Here is a 22116-nt window from a genome sequence, read left to right as displayed (position 1 = left end):
CCAATCCAAGAACAAGGATTATCTTTCCATTTCTTTGTATCTTCTTCGAATTCTTTTAATAGGGTCTTGTAGTTTTCATTATACAGGTCCTTCACATGTTTCGTTAAATTTACTCTTAAGTATTTTATTCCTTTTGTTGCAAGTGCAGAAGAAATTATTTTTCCACTTCTTTTTCTGACACTTCATTATTAGAGTACAGGAACTCTATAAATTTTCGAACGTTGATTTTGTATCCAGAGACTTTACTGTATTTGCTTATTGTTTCTAGTAGTGTCCTTGTGGAGTCTTTAGGGTTTTCTATATAGAGAATCATGTCATCTGCAAATAGTGTCAGTTTGACTTCTTCGTTTCCTATTTGGATGCCTTTTATATCTTTCTCTTGCCTGACTGCACTTGCTAGGACCTCCAATGTTATACTGAATAGCAGTGGCGATAGTGGACAGCCTTGCCTTGTTCCTGATCTTAGAGGGAAGGTTTTTAGTTTTTCACCATTAAGTATAATGTTGACTGAAAGTTTGTCATATATGGTCTTTATTATGTTAAGGTACTTTCCCTCTATCCTGATTTTGTGAAGTGTTTTGATCATAAATGGATGCTGTACCTTGTCGAAGGCTTTTTCTGCATCGATTGATATGAGTCTTATTTTTTAATTTGTTTATGTGGTATATTACATTAATTGATTTGTGTACATTGAACCATCCCGATGCCCCTGGGATTTAGCCCACTTGATCACGGCATATAATCTTTTGAATATGTTGCTGTATTCGGTTTGCTAGTATATTAGTTAGGATTTTTGCATCTGTGTTCATGAGAGATACTGGTCTGCAGTTTTCTATTTTTGTGTTATCTTTGCCAGGTTTTGATATCAGAGTAATATTGGCATCATAAAATGAGTTGAGAAGTATTGCCTCCTCTTCGATTTTTTGAAAGAGTTTGAGGAGACCAGTTATTAAATCTTCTTTGAATGTTGGGTAGAATTCACTAGTAAAGCCATCTGGTCCTAAACTTTTACTTTTTGGTAGGTTTTTGATGACTGCTTCAACTTCCATACTGCTGATCAGTCTACCTAGATTTTCCAGATCTTCTTGATTCAGTCTATGATTGTTATTTTTCCAAGTACTGGTCCATTTCTTCTAAGCTATTATATTTTGTGTTATATACTTTTTCATAGTATTCTTGTATGATCCTTTGTATTTCTGCGATATCAGTCGTAATTTCTCCTCTTTCATCCCAGATTTTGTTTATTTGTGTCTTTTCTCTTTTTTCTTTAGTGAGTCTAGCCAAGGGTTTGTCAATTTTATTAAGCTTCTCAAAGAACCAGCTCTTTGTTGTATTTATTTTTTCTATTATATTGTTATTTTCAATTTATTTCTGCTCTAATTTGATTATTTCTTTCTTTCTGACTTTAGGCCTCATTTGTTCTTCCTTTTCCAGTTTTTTAAGATGAAGCGTTAGGTTGTTTATTTGGGCTCGTTCTTGTTTTTGGAGGTAGGCCTGTAATGATATGAACTCTCCTCCTATGATCACTTTTGCTGTGACCCAAAAGTTTTGATATGTTGTACTACCATTATCATTCATTTCTATGTATCTCTTCATCTCTCTTTTTATTTCTTCTCTGACCCAGTTATTCTTCAGTAGCATGTTATTTAATCTCCATGTATTTGTGGTTCTTCCTGCTTTCTTTTTGCAGTTGATCTCTAGCTTCAAAGCATTATGATCAGAGAATATGGTTGGTATGATTTCAACCATCTTATATTTGTTGAGGCTATTTCTGTGTCCCAGTATGTGGTCGATTATTGAGAATGTTCCATGTGCACTAGAGAAGAATGTAAAAGCAGCTGTTTGGGGATGGAAGGCTCTGTATATGTCAATTATGTCCAGTTGGTCTAATGTGTCATTTAAGGATGTTATTTCCTCACTGATTTTCTGTTTAGATGATCTGTCCATATCCGACAGTGAGGTATTTAGTTCTCCTACTACGGATAGTGTTTTGGTCTGTTTCTCCCTTTAGTTCTGTTAGCAACTGGTTTACATATTTCGGGGCTCCCTGACTGGAGCACAGATATTAATAAGTGTTATGCCTTCTTGGTGCATGATTGCCTTTATCATTATGAAGTGACAGTATCTTTCTTTATCTTTTTTATATTGAAGTCTATTTTATCTGATACTAGCACCGCTACTCCCGCTTTTCTCTGAATGCCATTTCCTTGAAATATCATTTTCCACCATTTCACTTTGAGTCCCGAATTTGTCTGTGGAGGTGAGATGTGTCTCCTGAAGGCAGCATATGGTTGGGTTTTGTTTTTTGATCCATTTTGCAACTCTGTACCTTTTTATTGGTGAGTTCAGTCCATTTACATTTAAGGTGATTATTGTTATATGAGGTCTTCTTATAGCCATTTTATCTTTTGCTTTCTGGTAGCTCGGTGTTTCCACTGCTTCCTTGTCCTTGAATTTCTGTTTTCTTTATTTTGGTTGGCTCTTGTGGGTTTTGCCTCTGATTCTTCTTGCTTTTATGTTATATACTTCAGTTCTGACTCTATGGTGTGTGGTTACCATTACAACTATGAAAAAGATAGTTATACACACACACACACACACACACACACACACAGTCATCCATTTTCTTCTGTGAATGCCTTATCTCCTTTCCCCTTTGTGAATATGGATCTTTGAATCTTCCCGTTTTCAGTCATTGTTATCTCAGTTTGTTTCTATGTATGCTGAACATTCATTACTATCTTGCTATAGCAATTCTCTTATAAATGCCCTGTTCTTTGTAACGGTTGCACTCCTCTACTTCTATTTGCCTGATAGTCACTTTACTCCTAATTATATATTTTGTTGTTGTTGTTATTTTGTTTTAGGTAAGCTGACCCCTTTCAGAATTTCCTATAGTGCAGGCCTCATAGTAAATTCCCTCAATTTTTGTATGCAGAGACACTATTCTCATCCAGACAGGCTGACTCTCACACTCCCAGGACCAGAAGGTCAACAAATGTTTCAACTGCCTAAAACATAAATATGCAGTGGCAAGATCCTATAAATATTTAGACTAACTATACAACATGCCTATTGGCATACAGTAAAAAGAGGATTAAACTGAAGTTGTGGAATAAGAGCTACAGACAAGTCATGACACAGACATGCCTTCCAGGCCACGTCACTGAGAACACATTCCAGTTGGTTCTGAGAAAACTTGGTTCGAAATGTCTACAATCTCACACAATCATTTCCTTTTTAAAACCACACCATTTCTGATATTTCAGAAGCAGCTGTATCATGTGCTGCTTTTTTGTTCCGCTTTTTAAAACTAAGTGGCTCCAATGGAGTGGTAAGCATCCTGTCTTTTGGCAAACAGCGTACACTTCATCTGTGAAGTTGATAAGTGATAATTAGGTTTGGCAAATGACAAGAGGTCATTTAACAAATACAAATATTATTTTTTTCCTATAGCTCATTAAAAATAAAAACCTCTGTCATTTCCCACAATAAAACGCAAGGGATTATTAACCAGTCAGCTGAACTAATAAAATATTTACAAAATGTCCTGCTCATATGAACCTTTGTACTCCCTACCTAGGGAAAAATAAATGTTTCCTGTTTTTACTATTATTTGGCATCTCATAGGCCTTAAAATAAGAGAGATTTATCTAGACATCACTAAATACTGCCATTAGCATAATAAGTTTTAGTCTTTCCCACAGGGCAGCAGTCTGACGTGATTTCTGCCAGTGAGTGCTTTAGGACCACACATTTTGTCTACATTAGGAAAAAAATAGCAGGACCCTAAAAACTTCTCAAGTTGACAACAGTGAAGAAAGAGGGAACATGTTCATTCACTTCCCTGTGGAGACTGAGTGGAAGGAGGGATCAAAAGAGGTAAAAATGGGGAAGCCTGGCTGCTTCACCTAGGGGTCCAGGGAAGCTAAGCCACAGGGCATCTCATTGATGTGTGCTAGTTTAAAGGTTTGAGCTCGCCAGACTACTTACTGCATATTGCTGCTTATTTCCTCCTGGTTATTACATTTATAATTTGGAAATACTTTTCCCAGAGATATGTATGGCTGTCAACTAGGAGAACTTTCCCATAACCATCAGTACTGAGCCAAAGACCTCCTCGAATTTGGATCTTTTCATAAAAATTGACATTTACTAAAACTGCAAAGCATAACATTCTACATTCGACACTAATCCAACTGCAAGAAAACTGTAATGCAACAATTATTCTGTAATCTTATTAATAAGAGCCCCTACCATTTACTGGCCACCTGCTTTGGCTGAGCACTGCAGGAAGAAAATACACATTACTTCATTTACACTTTCCAACAACTTTAATGAGGTAGGTGATACCCTTTTTACAGATGTGAAACAGAGGGTTAGAAAGATTACATAACTAGCCTAAAGGCCCAGGCTGATGAGAGGCAAAGCTCACTCTTGTACTCAAATTTAATTCTAAATATGTTACATAGGATTAACTGCAAAGAACCACAGATTAATCTAACCCTGCCTCTGTCTCCACGCTGGAGTAGACAAGTTCGCTATATTTTTTTTTCTCCATTTTGTCCTGGATGAAACTCTAGCCAAAGATGGCCAAAGGTTTCATCTCAGGGGAAGACTCTGATAGACTGCCTCAGACCCTCTAAAGGACTGAAAGGTTACAGGTAAAAGGGCTGTGATTAGCTACAAATATATCTAAACAGCGCATGACAGCACAGATGTATAGCCATTGCTGCGGGGTACGTGTTTACACCCCACATCCCTCTGCTGAGCAATATTCAACTGCCACAGACTTTCTCTCTAGTAGATGCTTATTATCTAGACACCCTACCCTTTTGATCTATGACAAAAGTTTAGGTAGTCGCACTCTCACACATGAGAATTACCAATTAGTATAAAACCCCGAGAGTATTTTCACAAACAAATGAGAGTTGCTGTCTCCCTCCTGCATTCCTCAGTTATTTAGCCATTAGCTGTTTTCTCAGATTGCTTATTCTTACGTGAAACTGGTCTCCCAACAGTCTTATCCACTCTACAAGCCAATCCCCAGCCTATCTATTTTATGATGCAGAATTTTTATCTAAGTAATTGTCCATACGTTTAAATGAATAAAACCAGGGGCCTTGCTCATCAAGTATAATACAATATAAGGCTTCTGAGAAAACTGCAAAAGAGAGCAGGCATGCAAAGGATCAGAACTTGATTTAGGCTTCTGGTAGCAAGTAACTTTCAACTAGGAAAACAAGAATAAAAACCACAGTTTTGGAAGTGTGTCTAAATCGTGTATTTGACTTCTCTAAGATCCCAATAAACTGCAAGCTGACAAAAGCAAAATGCCTAAAACTAATAAGCTAGAAGGGCTCTACGGTGAAATATATAACGAAATTATTAATAACAAGGATTCGTCGACACATATTTTCTCTGCCTGTTGAGGTATAATGCTAAGAAATATCTATCCAGCAAGAGTTGTGAACATAAACATACACCTGGACTTTATATAGTTCTCTAAACACAGCTGTTGGCAAAAGTACTTTTAAGCTTATTCATACACATACAGCTAAAAACTGAACTAAATGAGGTTTGCCTCAAATTATAATATTAGAGTGATAATAAGAGCTAACATTTATATAGCATGTTTACATGTCTTAACTAACTGTAAATGGGAAAACGGGTAGCCTGGGCCCAGAGGGAAGCCTGCCTTCATTGGACCAAGAAGGCATGGTTTCTCCTGGTCACCAGAGGAGACTGGGAAATTGCAATCCCTTTCAATGCAAATGATGAGCTTCAGCTACAAATGATATTTATATAGCTCTAATTATACAAACAAGGGATACTGATTTATTCAAAAACTGTAGACATAATCATAGAAATGAAGAGAAGTATGGAAGGTATGGGAGCTAAATTTTCATACACACAAAGAAGTCAAGAACCACTTCTGAAAGCCAAGAACTGTCAGTCATTATAATAGCTGAAAAGTGAAACAAGTAGCCACTGGGGCATAGGAAAATGGCAGGGACTGCTATTTTTCATTACAAGTTTTATATAATCATTTGATTTCTTAAGGTACATAAATGCATGACTGATAAAAATTTTAAGTTAGTTTAATCTGAATTACCAACAAAAAGAAATAAAAATTAAAAGGATGTCTAAATTTGGGGGGCTAGGAAAAGAAGAAGGAAAATAGTGGAAGGCCTCATTTGTTAAATACAATCATCTTCTTGTATCTGAAAGATCTTCCTTTCTCACTGAGTGGGTGTCTTAGGAGATGGGGTACCCCCGGATTGATAGGCAAAGGGGTAATGTGCCAAGCTCAGGAAGCCAGCAGAGGTTGCAGAAACATCATCTGCCTTCCCACCCAACATGCCAAGTGATGACATGAATAACAGATTTGGGGAACACCAGCAAAGGGCTGCTATTCCCCCAAACCAGAAGAGACAGTCATTAAAATCTGCAATACAGTACCAGGTTGGTCTGACGCCTAATCAGAATTCAAATTAAGCACTATATGAATTCAGAGAGGAAGTAATTATTCATTCATGCTTAGTGGGAAGATAAGGAAAAGTGCCATACATGGTGAAGACTGAGCTGTGTTTTAAGTGCTGCACAAGAAGTCAACAGGTAGAGGTGAGAGAGGAAATAATCTGATAAAGACCAGAAGTGAGAGAATAATAGACGGTATGTTTGGAATAGGGACGTGGTCTAAACCACATCAAATTGCACATCTTATGCTATTACTGCCTCATTTCAACTTGGAGAGTGTGGGGAGCGGGGGTACCTCCTGGGACAGTTAGTTTAGTGGTTTCTGGCACAGTGCAAAACTACAGACATGATCAACTTCAATACAGTAAAAACGGGTGTGCCTCATCAATTATCTAGTTTACAGGCACACACCTTTCACGTTTAAAAAGACCTATTTTGCTTTGGACAGATTCTTAAATTCCTGATACTGATTTTTACTTCATTATTCAAGGTTCCTGTCATGCCCTCCGGTGTCCCCAAGTCCTTAGCTTTGAACTAGTGGATTCTGTCAATACTTTTTCATTATAATTCCCCTAGAGCGTTGAATGCATAAGACTTAGAGATTTGAGTTTTAGGTACCTCCAGTTCTCTTTTCAGCTTACAAATGGAATGCCATTATAAACATACGGGTCCCTTTAAAAAACTTTTTTTCCCTTTAGCATTCCTGTGTAGCATTTCTTACTTTCAACATTGCAATCATTATTTAATCCAATCAAAATGAACCTAGTTTGATCTGCACAGCCCTAAGAACTGGTTTTGATGAAATATACACATTTGATTCAAGGTTTCCTCATATCTGAGCTAGTTGTAGCGGTTACTAGATTATAAACAATCAAACCGAATAATTATAAAAGAGTTTATTTTTATATCACGGATCCCAAGCCTTCAAAAATAAAAGTAAGCATATTAACTTTTACTCTGGCCTTTATCGATGTTCAGACGCCTTGTTTATGAAACATACCAAGTGTTATAAGTAAAACTCGAAAGAGAAAATTAAGAAATCAATACATCTTTATTTTTGTATTCTCTGAATTCTGTGAGTTAAAGTGGCAGGTGCTGAAGATTCAAAATTGACAAGGTACTGTCCCTGACTTCAACAGTTCCCAGTCTAGCTGAGACGAAGGACAGACAATTCAAAAACAGAGGTTAAACACACAGGGTTACACCCTACACCCCCACTGCATCTGCATACTGAAGGTGACTCATAAATATTACTTGAATGATTAGATGAACATATGCATAAAGGAAGGAAGAATTGATATTATTTTCTGCTAACAGAGAAGAGGACCAGTTTATGTAGCATGTGAAGGCCAGGAACCGCTTCCCAGAGGAAGGGCAGGCCAAACTGTGCCTGAGAGCCGTGTTCCCACAGGTTTGAGAAATATTCAGGATAAATCAAACTCAGACAAATTTACTGAACAGTTATGGAATTACTTTAATTAAAAGAAAACAGACACATAAAATCTGTCATTTCAAAGATATTTTTGCTTAAACTGTAGCTAAACATTTAGTTTTTAAGATGACTCCATGTAAATAAAAATCAGATGTAGAGCGGATAGTATGTGGATCTAATAAAAATTGAAAAGCAAGTATAAAAATGGCTGAAATTCTAGAAAAACAGTTCAAATTCAGGATAAACTAGGAAAAGAATTACTCCAGACAGTTCTTCCAGGCAGAGGAAAAAGCACAGGCCCAAGCAAGGAAGCAAGAACCATCAACGATTGCAGGGAGTTAAAACAAGTAAGTGTTGCTGTACTACAAAGTTCAAGGCAAGTAGTGGCAGAGGATGAGGAGTGTCAAATCACACAGCACTAGATTTAACAGCATGAACTTACCTTGTAGGTGACAGGGACCCACAAAAAGGCCATGGCCATGCTTATATTTTAGAGAGATTCCACTCACAGTTGACTGGAGGGTAGATACTGTGGGTGGGGAACAGACTGGAGGCAGGGAATAGAGGCAAAAATGACCTTGGGTTTGGAGGGAATTAAAAATATTTAGGTGTTAAAAAAAATCATCAGGTTTTAGTGACTGACTGGAAAAGAGTAGATGAGATGGTGAAAAAGAATTGAATGGTTTACAGCTTGGGTGACAGTAGACGGTAGTACCAAACAATACGAACTTATGGTCAAAGGGGATTCGCAATGAGCAGCTACCCTAATACAAACCGGTAAAATAGGTAAAGGTGATGATACAGTCCAGAACTAGATGAGTTCGAAGGAGACAGAATATAGAAGACTCAGCCCCCTCCTTCTGAGAGATGAATTATGATTGCATTCATTAATCCAGAGTACTATTTACAAGTACAGAGTCCTGGCAACAATTAGTTAAATTAAAAAAAAAAAAAAAATCCAGAAACGGGGGTCAAATAGGGAGTTCCAAAACCAGATTTAAAAAGAGCAGTAAACTGATGAAAGATTAAGAGACCCGACAGCACCAATTCAAAGCTAGGAATGTGTCAGGATAATGACTTGAGTAGACCAGGCACCGTTAGGCATCAAGGACAACCCCCCGCCGCCTCCCAGAACAGGGTAAGGCTAGAGAGTTAAACCACCCAAGACAAAGGAAACTGCTTTAGGGTTCTTTCAACCTCTGTTCTGATTTGATAGTTACTTTGCCCTTCACTGATCAGGATTCTCAGGTGAACACCTACTTGCACAACCTCGCCACTTCTTCCTCTGGCACTGAAACGGGGAATGTTCTGGTCTTTTTAAGTCCCAAATATTTTTTGGGTTTCCAACAAGTTTCAAGGAGTTAACAAAAGCCATGTGAATTTCAACTTGAAAATACTTCCCAATAAATATAGAAGCTATTCTTACAATAGCTTCACAGGAAGAGGTCACAGCTAGGCATGGGAAATATCCAGCCTCCTGCTGGCTGGAGTGCTCATTTGGGGGGATGCTCTCTTCTTTCTCTTGTCACTCGGTTTCATACCAACTACTGTTTGGACAGACTGATACTTTGTAACCCTACGCACAAATTAGATCTAATTTATACAAGCACATAGCAGAACTGGGCTCTAAAAGAGGACTGGACATCTCTAGTACTTGACTTTCAAACCTTTGGCGAGATGTCAACATTTCATAGAGCACTTTAAATGTTTTGGTTTGAAAGCTAATGCAGCATTTCCCACTGGTCAACACGAGCAGCCCAGGCAGAAAGCAAAGTATATTTCCCTCAACATCAGATATTACACTCAGTTGCTGATCTACTCTTGCCTGCAGAGACCATAAGAGACTGGACACACTGGTAAGTAAGAAAAGTCTAACCGATGCAGCGTATATTTAAAGAATACTTGTGATTCTACTGTAAAAATGTTTTTTGTGCTCTTTATGTCCCCTCGATTCTTTTTATTAATGGATGGAATGACAAGTGACAGATTTATAGGTGAGATTTAACATTTCCAAGTTCAAAGACTAATTACAAAGACTAAGTACAATTAACTTTTCCCTGTAAATGTTCTTTTTAATTGCAAGAAGCAGACTTTTCTTCTATGGGCTCTTGCATTAGGATTTAGGAAATTCCTATTTTAAAAAATTTGTAAACTAACTGCTTGTAAATTATAAGGCAGTGTTGTATGTGTGTAAATAGTGGGTTAAAATCAGTTTGGGATATGATAAAAAAGCACTGATACAGCTGGGTCATGGCGTAATCATCAGAGCTAAAGGAGTCCAAAAAAACTAAAAAACTAAAATGCTGGAGGAAAAAAAAAAACAACAGGTTTAGTTTAAGAACATGAAAGGCCACAATCTCACTAAAAACAGAAACCAAAGGTGAAATTCATGCAAGGAAGCAAGTAAAGTCTTCTTCAAATCGCTAAATGCCTGGGCTATTCGTGTGGATTTAATGTTGAGTCACAATTGATTTTCAAAGGAAAGAAACAGGAATTAAATAGTTTTTGGTTTAGTTTTTATTACTGTTAGCTGATTTCCATGTTCTTGATTTTTAATTTCTGATTTCTTCCTCTGAGATTTCAGAAACATTTATATACCAAGCACTGATAGCATTTTTAGTTATAATTTGTGGCTGGCAAGAACAAAAAATGTAACTTGTGGAACTTATTCTATTGTTTTTCTAAAAAAATAAATAGTAAATTCCATAAAATCTAGACTAATAGGTAATTTTAAAATTTAATTTGTGCTTAGAATCCACTCCAGTTTATTTTCCAGCCTAAAAGAAAAACCCTTTCTTTAAAGAACCCCATTTTCTCGAGAAACTGTAAGAACACTGCAACTAAAGGAAGGCAGAGTTTTAGAGAATAATTTACCAACCACAAGCACATCCCAATCTGCAGCAAAAAAAAAAAAAATTATTAAATCACTAAATTTACTATTTCTAAAAAGCTGTGACTCTTCTTAACAAACAACTCTTTAAATGGAGGAACTGCAACCTCTTAAGTGGTCTAATTCATTTTTATGCCTATCAACTTTCTTACCAGTTTTTCCTATTTAAAGCATTCGCAGGAGAAAATCTCTCTCTAAATTGACATAGACATACAGACATTCAAATATACACACACACATCTCTCACTCAACATAATTAAAACAAACTAGCATTCGCAACTCCTCTTTCCACTCTAGCCAACTCTCCCCATAACAGCCCCATTCATTCTGGGGAAAGCTACTTCATCACCTTTAGAGCATCTTTAATACAAAACATTTCACTGGCTGCTAGGGATTACCATGTGGCATCAATACAGCTTGAAAAGAAAATCCAGAGTAAAAGTTTGTTTTGGAAAACATAACTAAGAGCTAGGCTTACTTTGTGCCATCTGCCCTTTGGGTACAATTATGTAGACTTTTTTTTAACCATTCATATGTAATTTTACTAATAACTATTAAATGCATTCACATTAACCCTATAAAACTGCCATTTTTTTGTAGATAAAAAAAAGTTAAATATCAGCAATTTTGTATGACTCAACCTAATAAAATGGAAAAGAGTCAATGGTCTCAACAGGCAGTCCCAGAAGGGAGGTAAGAGAAATGTCAATAATGATTAATTTACATAATTTTCAAATGGTAGTGAGATCCAGGACTTCCAATTATCCCCAGAGACACAGTCCTCTGCTTTTAAAGCCTTTGCACAATACTGTTATCAAAACTGGATATTTTGAGCAGCCAAATTACACTGGGAGAGACCTTCTATTATTGGCCCTGTTATACAGAATAGGAAAGTCGGGTCCAGAGAAGTTTGGTGATCGGAACTAGATAACACTGCTAAGAAAGGTCAAGAATGGTACTTAGGGTAAAAGTCATCTGGCTTCATATCTAGTGCCCTACCTACCCCACCTTGTCTCTGTTCTAAGGAGATGAATGTGTCCAATAAAAATCATAATATATACATAAACGCAAGTTGGAGATGCAAGAGTATATAAATCTGCTCTGTCCCTTAACTATCTGTTTACACGACAGTGGCAATAATCACACTGTAGAGTCAATATTATTGGAACTCAGGTTTTTATAGAGGCAATCTAGCATGGTGGAAAAAGCAGGCACTTTGCAGATAAGCAGCTAAATTTGAATATACTGTGGTATTGAGCTACCTTTTTTTTTTTTTTTTAGCTCTTTTGCCTCTTTGATCTTCCTCTGTCCCATCACCTATAAAACATGATAACGCTATCATCCTAAAGAGCTACTAAGATACTGAGGCATGCTAGTACCTGGCACATAGCAGCTGTTCAGTAAAATTAGAATTCCCTCACCTATCCCTGCTAATAACTTATTACATTAGAAGTAATACTGGCAAGAGCAAAATCCCACAAGAAATTTCGAGTTAGAATCTGACATTCCTGGGGCCAAAAAAGAAATCCCAGAATAAGAGGAAATGAGTATTTCTCCCAACTTACCTTCTATCATTCCAACAGAAAACAGAGTATGGTGACAGTACACAAGTAGTGAGTATCTATCAACACATGCCCACTGAGTGCCTATCTACTATCATAAGTGGCCTACGTTGTAAACAAATAGGCCAGGCTTTCCTGGCCAGACACTGGACCTGAGAGCTAAGGAGCCTAGAGACATGCCTCAGGGACCGCAGGCCCCATAGGTGGTGCTTCTACACAGAAAGAGAGAAAGACACTCAGTTTATTATTTGCTTAATTCACATATTTGGTGGATGACTGGCAAAACAAACCACCTTATGAAACTCAAGAAAAAACTCAAACCAAAGATATCTGTAAGAGTTACAATGATAGACTGGGAAGTTTTATACATTTTTTAAATTTAATTACTCTTCACAATGGTCTTATGTCCTTTTTGGTATTTACAGACAGTCCACATACTGTCCAGTATATGTATAGATTAAGAGCTGACATGTTAAAATAAGCAGAGTAACTCTCAAAAAATCATATTAGAAAATACAGTAAAATATATTTTAGCCAGGAATTCTCAAACTTTTGGTCTCAAGATCCCTTTCACACTACTGAGAAGCCCAAAGAGCTTTTGTTTGTGTAAGTTACATCTAGCAACGCTTCCTTACTATATTAGAAATTAAAATTGTAAAATTTATAAACTACGTATTTTTAATTCATTTAAATAATAGCATCAAATTTTAACATGAATAACACATTTTTATGAAAAATAATTATATTTAAAAAAAATTTTTTTTAAATGCCAGCTTATTTTTTTTTCATACTACATATACATAATTTAACATTTTCCCCCTCCCCCCTCCCTTCTGGTAACTATGTCCATGTCCATGAGTCTCTGTTTGTTTGTCCTGTTCATTTGTTGCTTTTAGGTTTATATCCCACATATGCGATATCATGTGATTTTCAACCTTTTCTGTCTGGCTTATTTCACTTAGTATGATTATGTCAAGATCCATCCATGTTGTTGCAAATGGTAGTATTTCGTCTCTTCTTATCGCTAAGTAATATTCCATGGTATATATGTACTACAGCTTCTTTCAAAAAAGTTTTTAGTTAGAAAGATAGTATTATTCTACATTTTTGCATATCTCTTTAACATCTGCCCTAAGACAGATTCTCAAATCCACTTCTATATTCAATCAGTTTTAAAATATAGTTTTAGTGAAAGCATAATCTAGTCTCACAGATATATATATATATACATATATATATGTATACACACACATATCTCATAGATATATATATATATAAAACAGGAAAAGGAAGGGGTATTTTAATAGCCTTCTGGATTTTCTTCTTTAGTACCACACCAAAACTGAAAGAGTGGCAGTTTCTTAAAGGCTGGTTGCAAAGTAGAAACTAAACCGATATCAATGAATATTTTTGTTACATTAACACCCTTTAGTCTAACTTGGTCTTTGAATGAATCTTTTACCCAAGCTAGGTTTTTTAACATATAATCATTTGTCATTTGGAGGTGTATATTCATGCAGAACTTTAAAGTATAGATACTTTTCATTATATAGTATCAAAAAACTATATTAATATTGGCATTAATCTCAATCTAAGTACTGGAAAGTACTGCTATTTGTTTGCCCTGACATAGAGGCTCAGTTCATTCATTTGAGAAAATGTCTGCCAAACAGCCAAGTCTAAATTACTATTATTGTTTGAGTATCATTCTTTCAAGTAAAAATGGTGTTCCATGAAAAAAGCATTTAATTCAGCACACAATTCAATCACTCAAGTATCGTTCCTCTAGACAACCGCCACATGTGGCAGAAGTGCTTTATGAACAATTCCTATTTTGTCACATAAAATATTTGAAAGACACATACCTAAGGGGCAAGATTTAATCAAATTAACAATATATATTACCTGATCAAGGACATTCTAAAGTGGGCCTGGCTGTTTGTTTACTAAGATTAAATGGCAGTAAGACGTGCAATGACTACAGGACAGGTAGGTACATGGCCTTGGTTTGTGAAGTACCAGCAGGTTTATTTTACACACCATAGCTTTTTGCACCATTAGTACAAATGTCAGCACAGTGAGTAAAAAGGGCAAATAACATGTTATTACCTTTTGTTAATGGGATGACCTCACGGCCACCCTGAAAAGCTGTCAAGAAACCCTGTGGTTCCACAGATTGTATTGTGAGAACCATAATTTTAGACTTTAAGATAGGAAATTTCCTTTTAATACAAAAAGCACAAATTTGAAAAAAAAAATACTTTGACTATATTAAAATTAGTAATCCTTGTTTATCAAAATATACCTTTAAAAGTGATAAGACAAGTTAGAATCTGGGAGTGCTACTCACCATACATACAGCTAACAAAGCAGATATCAATAATATCTGAGTAATTTCTACAAATCAATAATAGTACAAACAACCCAATAGAAAAACAGGCCAAATAATAGACATTTCATGGAAATAACCAATTATCAGATGAAGAGATGTCCATATCATTAGTGAGCATAGAAATGCAAATCAAGACAACAATGTAGTAACATTTCTAAGCAAAAACTTAAAAATCTGAGAACATGAAACATTAAAGAGAATTTGTGTCCATGGGATCGTTACACATTATTGACAGGAGTATTTAAATTTTCCATTCTGGAAAACAGTTTGGCATTATTTCCTACAGCTTAACATTCATATACTCCATGATTCAGCAACTTAATTCCTAGATTTACACTCATAAGAAACACTTTCGTGTGTTCATCAAGAGACAATAGGATACACATCTCAGCACGATTTACCAGAGCATGCTTATAACCTGGAAACATTGTAAACACCAGAAGTTGAGTGAAAGGATAGTGGCAAGCTCAGACAATGAAATGTTACAGTCACCAAAACAAACTGCAGCAACACTGAGGAACATGGAAGATATGTGATATACTTAACCACTGAGAGATTACAGGTTTTTTTAAAAATCACAATTCATACACATGTATGTACATACAACATGTACATACACACACACTTTTAGAGATGCATATAGATGTTACAAAACAATATAAAATAAGGACAGTGGGAGAATGAAGAAAATGGGACTGAGGGTTATGTGGTGGCCAGAGAGATGGCATGTGGGAAGGAGGACAGAGCACTCAGCTATACGTAGTTTATTACTGGCAAAGCCTTGCTTTTTGTTTTGGTTATAGAGTTTGAGGAAAATTATTAATGTGATTAAAAATAATAAAATAAAAAAGTTTAAGTCAACCTTGCATAATAAGTCAAAGATTATGTTAAACCAATTTGATGCACCAGATTAAAAAAGATATCTATACATTTTCACCTTTTGCATACGTAGAAATTATAAAACTTCAGAAGTCCTGAACAGATATATAATTTGATAGGTAAATTAAGTCCTTAACTTGACCAAAGTTGCACAGATAGGTTCATTCATAAATTCAGTTTTTATCTATTCAACTTCTACAATATGCCAGGCACTAACTCAGCAATGAACAACAGAAATAAATTTTCAAGGAAGGAGGGGAGGGGTGGATGTAGAAGGGGAGGAGTTGAGAAATAAGTTTAAGAATAAATATTATTTTAAATAATTAATACAGCTATTAAGAAAAGAAAACATGGTGAGAGGCTGGAGAGGGCTGGGTAGGGGCTTGGCTGTCAGATGTCATGAATGGGAAGGGCTTCCTGAGAAGGTGATATTTTAAGAGACCAATATGAGGCAGCCACACTAAGTTGCTAGAGACAGACAACCACAGACAGAGGCCAGAGCTCCAAGTACCTCTGCCCTCTTGAGTTTGTTATAGCTCTTTATAGAAATGGGCTTCAACATCACCATGGTGACAGTGTGAAAACAAATTCACCTGGGTATCCCTGTTACTCCTATGCAGTGCTTGACAAAACTCAGTTGTTCATGTTCACAGACCCTTTGCCAGTAGCCGCCACCAGTTTGCAATATACCAAAAGCCTTTCATGATTTATTGTGACAGAAAAACATGTACCTGCTCAGCGCTTTGCTAACATCGGATGACAGGCAAGGAAAAGCTCATGAGAGTTAGGCTTTTGCTTTTATTTTCAATTTTTGTTCCACTAGGCCATAATACCTAAGTAACACAATAACCTACATTTACAACAAATATTGGTTCACTTGCCAAAGACACAAATATGTGCTAGTGGCCTTTCCCAGACATACAAACACACCTGCAATTTTTCCACAAGTTAATCATGTTAGTGACATTCGCGAGAAGAAAGCTTGCTTTTGCTGCTACAGGCTGGGCCATTTCACATTATATGTGAAAGAGTCTCTCAGCTGAGGAGAGGCCTCGGCTGTCCATCAGGAGAGCAGTGGTGGCTCCTCGATGAGGAACTTGGGAGCAGAAACAGTGACAATCCAAGTTACACTGATATTCCATGTGCCATACCTCTCCAGCCACCTGCCAGAGGGGAGGCATGAAACCCAGAGAAGAGCATACAGGTTAGACGCTATGGTCACTGAGGGCTTGGAAGAGTTGGGTTCTAACTGTAGGTGTTCTGGTTACCACCTCAGCAACTTGCTCAAGCCACTTAGCTCCTTTCACCTTTCTTCTCATGTAAAATAAGCAGGTTTTAGTTCATTTATCAGAAATTCATACAATTCCTACTATAAACCATTTGCTGGGTTAGGTGAAAATACAGAGCTCTTCTGTACATGCAGTAGAACAGACAAGCTAATAAACACAAGTATTTTCATGAGGAAACACCAGTGTCTAGTAGGTAAGGCTTTAGAATGATACTGACCTGCACTCAAATCTGTCCTATAACATATTAGCTGTGACTCCTTGGACAATTTCTTCAAGCTCTTTAGACTTTAGTTTCTTCAACAATAAAATGAGATTACTTCTATTTTATCAGCGCAACTTGAGGATTTAAAAGTGCATAGCTGTAGTTCATTTTCACTGCTGAATTAAATTTCATTAAATAATGGGGGTTTTTTACCCATTCCCCTGTCAATAATCATTCGAGCTATCTCCACATTTTCACTATTACAGTGTTTCTAATGAACATCCTTGTACATGCGTCTTGGTATGGTTCTGTAAGAGTTTTCTAGGGCATACACCTAGGATTTAAAATGCTCAGCTATAAGCTAAGTGAATGTTCACATCTTTTCCAAATATTTCCAGTTCCTTTTACAGAATGATAAAATTTAGAAACATAATGCTGAAAAAGATTTTTAAAAAGTGCTGGAAGACTACATGCAGCGTGAATCATTTTTACAATAGAATATATGTACATATGGATTAAAACCATTTGTTTTAAAAAGGAGGAAATACAAAAAACAAAATTCAAGACAGGGTCACCTCTGGGTGGAGAAAGGCATACAGCCCAGGATGGTGCATGCAGGAGAGGCGGGGGCACTGGTGGGACTCTGCTCTCAAGTCGGCGTCGTGCTCCTTCTTGTGCTTTTAGCTGGTGTTGTATAAATTCTTTTCAAGGTATCAAATATTCTCTTAAAAAATCTTTTTAAAAGCAATTAGCATGGCCTGTGTCTGGTATGAGGTAAAGTTCCCAGTGAATAGCAGTTTTGCTATAAAATGCGATGAGAATGGACGAGTTGACAAGACACAGTGGTAGCTCAAGGTAAAGCATGACCAGCTTAGCCAGTGGGAGAGCCCTTCTCTATGGAGGTGAAGCAACCCGGCCCTTCAATATCCAGGGCTGTAAGTGACCCAGAGCTGTGGCAAATGGAGGTGCTCAGTGGGGAGGGGAAGGAAATGAGGCTGCTCAGATGCCAGAACCGCCAGACTCTGGGCTCCAAGACAGCAGGATTTCCAACACCAAGAACACTGCCTGATAACAGGTACAAAAGAAAACTCGATAGATGAAAAGAAAAGTTTGTTTATAGATGATAGTTTTAAACAATTTTCTAAACAAAGATTACTCTGGCTTAGAAGAATAGGTAAAAAAAAAAAAAGAAAAGAAAAGAAGATGGCCAAGAGCAGAATAGGAAGCACCAATTTAAAGACTGGCAGAAAAGCTCCCAAAGGTGACTGGGAAAAAAAAATGAGGAGGCTAGGAGAGAAGTCTGAGAGACTGTTATGCATTTGCGATGTGTCAGGCACTGAGCTCGAAACTAACACACACGTATCAAACACACATATATGCACATATATACATACACCCATGTGTATGCATACTACTATAATATACATCAGCAAAAACGTACATGGATACACAAGTATATATACACATACTTTATTTTACTGAACCATTTTAAAAATAAGTTGCAGACCACCATGACTCTTACTGCCTCAATTCTTCAATATGCATCCCTAATGAATAACCACACCATTACCATCCCTAGAAAGATTAATTCAATAATATCATCTAATATAGAGTCTGTATTCAAATCTGCACAACTGTCCTAAAACAATTTCTATACTTTTATTATCCTCTATTCCCCCAATCACCGTTCAGAGATTACATTATTTCTGTCTGGTCTCTTTTGATCTAGAACTGCTCCCTCCCAACCCATCACGTTTGATTGCTTTTCATGATCATGATGTTTTAGAGTCCAGGCTGGTTGTTTTATGGAATGTTTCGCATTCTGAATATGTCTGATTGTTGGCCTGTGACTACCTTTTTGATGATATGCTGTGTACATCTAATGGAATCATATAAGAAGATACCACATGTCAAGTTATCTCATTTTTGGTAAGTTTAGTGACTCAGATATCCCTGCTGAAAATATACAATTTTTTTATTATTATAAATGATCTGGGAGTAGTGCTTCCCAAAACCTTTCACCGAATGGTTTTTCATAACCACTGAAGATTGTTGCCTGAATTGGTTATTACACTGAGGCTGCAAAATAGTGACTTTTTAATTCTATCATTCCTTCTATATTTTTTAGCTGGCATTCTTCTGTAAAGAAGAACTTCCCCCTATCTCCTTCCTCCTTTTGTTTTAAATCCATATTTTTAATATCACTATCAACTTCCTGAATTTGGTTTTTCAAAGTATTTCCATCTGTTACTGTCACTCTTGTGAATACCCAAATTGTGAAATTAGGAAGTACCTCCAGGTCAGCTCCTATGTCTTTTTTTTTCACATTTCCCAATTGATCGGAGCATTTCCTTGCTTTCTGCCCACGTGGTATCTCAACTCACCTTGTACTTTTCCCTGTACCTGATTTGAAATCAGTCACTTCTCCAGGGATACCTGGTTCTTTATAGTAGGCAATGGCACTTAAAAACAAGATGAGCTCATCAATACTGGGCATCACTACTTCTCCACTTACAGAGGTTTTTTTTATGTTTGTTATTTAAGGATGAAAAGGGCTTGAGCAGGTTTATAACTATGGGGATGTCACAACTTCTAGACCTACAGGCTTTTACTATTTTATTAAAGACTTGTGCAGGTCTATACCCAGAAGAGAAGTAGCCTCTAGACAGAGAGAGGTATTGCAAATACAAAAGACGAAGGCAATAATATATTGAGAAAGAGTAGAAAGAAGTTGGTATAGGCTACATTAAAAAAAAAAAAGCACGGAGCAAAAACAAAACCGGTCCTGACCCAAGCAAGTCATGAGCATGAAACTATGAAACTGCTATGCATGATACAAATGGAAAGGAGGGCTTGTTATTATCAAATGTTTTTTTATATACACAAACATTACATCTGAAACAATAATGAAGTGGCATCTAATAGCCCCCATGGAGCATAGCAAGATGTAAGATAACTTTCTTATAATATACCTGACTCATATTGAAATCCACTGGAAAAGTGAAATACAATTGACCCTTAAACAACCCCACACAGTTGAAAATCCATGAAAACCTTGTGAATCCCCAAACACTTAACTACGTTTGGCCCTTTGCATCTACAGTTGGTAAACCATGGTTGGAAATGTGAAAATACTGTTTTCCACCCACGTAAAACCCGTGGATACAAAGGGCCAACTGCATTTATTGAAAAAATCCAACATGACACATGTCAAATGGAATGGTCTAAGAAGGACACATACAATCAACAATGAGTCTCAACCTGCAGACCTAGGATTCATAAAAACGAAAGGTCTTTCATTTCAAATGAACGCTGAGCACTATCTTTAAGCAGCATAAAAATGCATCTTCCGCACTCATTTTGAAATGAATGTACTTGCTTCCTCATCACATGCTGTGTTTGATAAAATACAAATTCATTTAAAGAACTGCCCAATTTATAACTGTCACAATATACTTTATTAAAATCAAAGGTTACTGATTCCTCCAACAGGTAGAAAGTACAAAAAAATTTAGGTTTTAAAGTGTATGAGAATCACTCCCACCTCAAATACTGGATATTTATATTCTTTTCCTTTGGCTATATAAGCCTGAATCTACAACCAACATACAGGTGGTTGATATTTTGCTAAGTAGTTAAAGCTGTTGGTTTCTCAGAAATGTAAATCTTCCCCACTCCTATAGCAAAGGGACAGGCATTAATGCTATAAGCCTCAAGATATGGAGATCTAAGTACTGTGTGCTTAACTGAGAAATGCAAACGCCATCTCAGTGAGGCAAAAAGAGGTCAGAGATTCATTTCCTTGCCTGGCCCCAGGGATTAGAACCATGCATTTCAAAACAATGCTGCTGAAGGACAGGCTGGAAAAAGGTCAGAAATTCAAGCAGCTCAATCTAATTTCGGACAGAGAAAAAAAATCAGTTCCCAAAATTCTGAAGGCAGGAGTTTCATAGCTTTACGCCACTCTCACCAACGGTTCAGGCTTGTGTAGATTGCTGATTAAAAGCACGAAACACACTGGACTTCACTCATACTCCTAACAGCACAGTACTATTTCTATGACTAGAAGGGAGGGACCATGAGAAGCACAGCCATCCTGTTTCTCCCCCATGCAAGTACTGCTGGACCAGATACTCCAAGGTTCGAAGGACTTGGCAAAGGATCTCCAGTGCCTCCTGCAGCCCTGCATTTCAGTCAGTGCAGAAGAACACTAGCCTAAAATAAATGTGTGGAAGCAGGGAAAATTGTGTGCAACCTGACCCAGGGGAAGTCCCAGCAGAGTGAGTCCCTGACTGAGACATCTGATTATTCTACTCTCAGCTGAGTCACTCACAGAACCCACAATGTTCCTCTGAGTCACACGCTGCCAGGCACCAGGTATTTGATTCTTACAGGAACCCTATGAGGCAGCAACCACTACCCCCTCATTTTAGAGATGTAAAAACTGAAACACAGAGGCACTTAGCAACGATCCCAGTATCATAGATAGTAAGAAATTGAGCCTTATTTCTAACTAAGGTCCACTGCACCCAACACACATACTTTTACATCATGCTGCACTCTCTGCCCATTGTTCCAATAGAGCAGTAATGAAAGCTTACTTCCCATTACAAAACCTAAGCACATGAACTACTCACCGCTGATAAGTTATCCAATACACAGGTTAGGTTCATCACCAATAGGAGAGCCGACTAAATTATCTTCCTATATCAAAATGATATCAAATACATCTACCATTAAGGAGCTATTCCAGTGGTTCTCAACTTGGCAGCATTTACAAATGTCTGGAGACATTTTTGGTTATCATCAATCATGGGGTACTGCTGGTACCTAGTGGATAGAGGCCAGGGATGCAGCTAAACAATGTACAATATGCTCACCTACCAGGAACTGAAACTCAAAAAAATGTCAACAGTGCCAAGGCTGAGAAACCGTAGACTACACCACAGATCTAAGTGAAAAATCCCCACAAGACTATCCTGACAATCCA

At 37.0% G+C, this 22116-nt stretch overlaps 2 protein-coding genes across 3 annotated transcripts in view; one reads left to right on the top strand and one right to left on the bottom strand.

Moving 5' to 3' along the window:
- The window catches only part of MED12L (mediator complex subunit 12L), a 315454-nt gene that overhangs the window by 169276 nt on the left and 124062 nt on the right, over nt 1–22116 (bottom strand).
- The window catches only part of P2RY14 (purinergic receptor P2Y14), a 56195-nt gene that overhangs the window by 23769 nt on the left and 10310 nt on the right, over nt 1–22116 (top strand). Inside the window, exon 1 of one of the 2 annotated variants that reach the window (XM_039855092.1) lies at nt 7321–9768. The exons of the other annotated variant lie outside the window; for it this stretch is intronic. The gene's annotated coding sequence lies outside the window, so the exon portion shown is untranslated. Of the gene's footprint in view, nt 1–7320; nt 9769–22116 lie in introns of those variants that run through there. 2 annotated transcript variants of the gene reach the window in all.

Source organism: Pteropus medius, unplaced genomic scaffold (assembly GCF_902729225.1).
Source record: "Pteropus medius unplaced genomic scaffold, Ma_sr-lr_union100, whole genome shotgun sequence".
In the NCBI taxonomy this organism is placed as follows: domain Eukaryota; kingdom Metazoa; phylum Chordata; class Mammalia; order Chiroptera; family Pteropodidae; genus Pteropus; species Pteropus medius.
This window is presented reverse-complemented; position numbering and strand designations above follow the sequence as displayed.